The 3,165-nt window shown below is 34.4% G+C and overlaps 1 non-coding gene across 1 annotated transcript; it reads left to right on the top strand.

The window, feature by feature from the left end:
* The first annotated feature begins 1,650 nt into the window (after positions 1 to 1,650).
* Positions 1,651 to 1,776, top strand: LOC116165205. The gene has a single exon (XR_004144109.1). It is a non-coding gene; the product is annotated as a U11 spliceosomal RNA (small nuclear RNA).
* The last annotated feature ends 1,389 nt before the right edge of the window (positions 1,777 to 3,165 follow it).

Below are 3,165 nucleotides of genomic sequence, written 5' to 3'. Positions count from 1 at the left end.
ACAAAAAAATAAAGAATTAAGTCGATATTATGATACTTGCTGAAATATTAGTTGTAATGGAACTCTACTTAAATAAAATTTTCCCGTCTTATTTTAAGAATATTGTAGTAATTACAGTCTTTTTAATAAAAACTTTATATAGTCACTTAGAATTTATATTTTTCAAAAACCATCTCAAAGTTCGATACAATTTTACATTGCAATTTGTCATTGGCGACCTCTATTTAGTTGTCATGAATTGTATGCCAGTCCGCCTTTGCACGGGGTAATTGATCTCTTATTTTGTGAACTCTTTGGACACATTTCTATTAGTGTAGTGATGAGTTCATGTTTGAATTAGGCAATTGAAAAATACAAAACTGTGAACGTTAAAAATTCGTAATTTTGCGTGTGTGCGGAGGTTAAATGACGCACCCCTAAACGGAGAGACGAAAATTATTCCAACGCGTAGAAAATTACACTTCCTTCTTAGATAAATCTCTAGATTTGGGCATACGCAATCAGTTTCAGTAAGACAGGGATTTTGTTTTCAAATTTACAAAAATCGGTTTTAGATTCGTTATTTTCATATTGAAAAGTTGCTAGGGGTAGAAATTTTGACGTATCCGAAAATCTAAATAAAGCCCTTACTTCCATATTCTTCTAATAATAAAGTTATGGTTGTTGCGAAACACTTGCGAGGGAATGCAATTTCGTCATTTGCGAAAAACGAACCGTGTCTATCTACAACTTGATAAATGCGCCTAGTTTAATAATCGTCAATCGTCACTTATTGCAATCTTATTAGAATTTTCAGTTGAAGTATTTTCTACTTTTTATCAAAAAGCATTGTTTTTTGTTTTTTATAATCGAAAAACAGGCAGGTACATATTATTTGTCCTCGAAAGATTGATGTGATTGCGTAAGCAAACTGATCATATTTTATATACAAAATTAGCTCTTGATACACACTTATTTCACTGCAATAAATAGATAGGTACCCGTACCCTTAGTCAAAAATGTTACAATTGATTGCAAAAATCTTGCAATTTGTGCGCCACTTATTCAGGACGCCAAAATCTGCCCTATTGTAAAACGGCTCTGACACAAATGATCCCAAAGGTGAAGGTGTCCTATCAAGTTGCTAAAACGTTTCTTTCGGCCGTTTCACAATGGAGCATCTTTTCGCGAATGACCAGATGAAACAACTCCAAGTCCACTTCTTGGAGGCGAAGATTCGATGATAAATCGAATACCTCAGAATTGCAACTGTGGAATGATGTTATTGCAAAGGCAAATGTTTCCGGGACGAATTTACAGGGGTGAATGTGCCAGAGCGAAGGCAAGTTTACCCGTGGCGCAAATTACAGTACATAATGAAAGTGTTTTGAAAGTTCGCAAAAAGGCAATATAAAAAATATTAAACCGAGGTAAAGAGCATACATTATCTTAGCCTGTGGCGGTGAGGTCTTGCTTGAACCCTTATTTAAAATCAGAATGTAATGCAGCCCGCGCCATCTAATGGACCAGTGTCGTAGTCTTATATTGATTCCTTTTGATACTTGTACTAATGTTTACGAGTTATATCACTAGATGGCACGTTTGTAAACGCTCCTAGATATAAATGCGGGTAGTGTGGTATACATCGTACGGACTAATTCGTTTCTGAATAAAAAGGGTGTTTGCTCTTAATAGCACGTGGGTCATCGACCCATGGGGTATGGCAATCAAGACATACCCGACACATAATTTTTGTTAATGAGAGGCTGTTTTTCGCCATTGTGCAAAGGCGCCTCTTCTAAAGAAATTAGAACATAAAAATTTTGCCCAATAAATTCGTGAATAACAACACAATCGTCTTTGGTGATCTGATAAGTTTTAGTTAGGATACCTGTGGTCCGTATATTTTTATAATTGGCATTGAATTGAATTACAACTTATAAGTACGGTTCTTTAATTTTTTCGTTGTTACTTATGTAACATAATTATTACATAACTAAAGTGCTTCTGATTAATTTATATGCGCCCGATTATTGTTTCATATTTCAGTTCATTGGATCCAATGAATTTGTAAAATTATACAGAAATTAGGACCATGTTTGTAGTAAAGGTATGATTTATTCACTTTAAACACTAACTATTGGATATCCTTTCTAATCTAAACTACTAAAATGCATAACCCATATTTTGTTTTTTTTATTGTTACACTTAAAATGCGATTTCATAATTATGTAATGCAGTGAAGGTAGGACGAGATCTAAAGGGAATCAATGGTTTATTATGAATAAACAAAAGAATAACGGAACAAACTTACTATCAAGCGCTCTCGTTTCTTTATTAGCGAGTTTATAATTGTGCGGTGTCTGTCCGTCCGTTCGTTAGCACGATATTCTCTATAACGAATAGACCGTTTACGATGAAATTTTGTGGGTGGATTCTTTATCAAATTTGTAGATCGGAGTTCGTGAAATGGCAATGTAGCCCAAAAAATAAGGAAGGCCCTTTTGACATATCCATGAGTATGACCCGAATTACATGAAATTCAATATGCGTATAGCTTTAGCCATATAAAACGAAATTCCAAAAATTGAGCGTAATCGATCAACATTCACAGTGCCCTTTTCGCATCTCGACAATTTCTAAACCGAATTGAAAACTTTCATATTTATGAAAGCTTTTAAAATTTAAATGAAATTTGATACATAGCCATTTGGAATAAGAGCAAATGTAACGCCAGTTTCAAAATTTGCTTTTGCACATGCTGTAGCCATACCCAGGAGCTCTTTTTCTATATTTGTTTACACGTTTATTTGTGACCTTGCCTGATACATATAAGAGGGAACCTTTTTATGTCTCTTATTATTTACCTAAGCTATGATAACGTGGGACCTGTACCATTAGCACCTTTATATCAAGGTGTTCTAATAAAGCTGTGGCTTGGGAGTCTTGGGACAAAATTATTGCGATCACTCACAATACGACTACATCATTTTCAAACTTCGATTGAAAGCGACGCTCTTTGGGTGTTTTTTTGTTCAGGATATAAGAGACGTCGCTATTATTTTTCAGCTACATAGACTAACGGGTCAAAAAGTTACTGCCAAAATAAGGGTTTCTTTTATCATTCTTGTTACAAAGTTATGGATGTCGGCTTTCCAGTGTTTAGTGTTAGTTAATATTCCATTA

The sequence above is a fragment of the Photinus pyralis genome, unplaced genomic scaffold (assembly GCF_008802855.1).
Source record: "Photinus pyralis isolate 1611_PpyrPB1 unplaced genomic scaffold, Ppyr1.3 Ppyr1.4_LG2, whole genome shotgun sequence".
Lineage (NCBI taxonomy): Eukaryota > Metazoa > Arthropoda > Insecta > Coleoptera > Lampyridae > Photinus > Photinus pyralis.
Note: the sequence above shows the minus strand (reverse complement) of the source record. Positions and strands in the feature narration are given on the sequence as shown.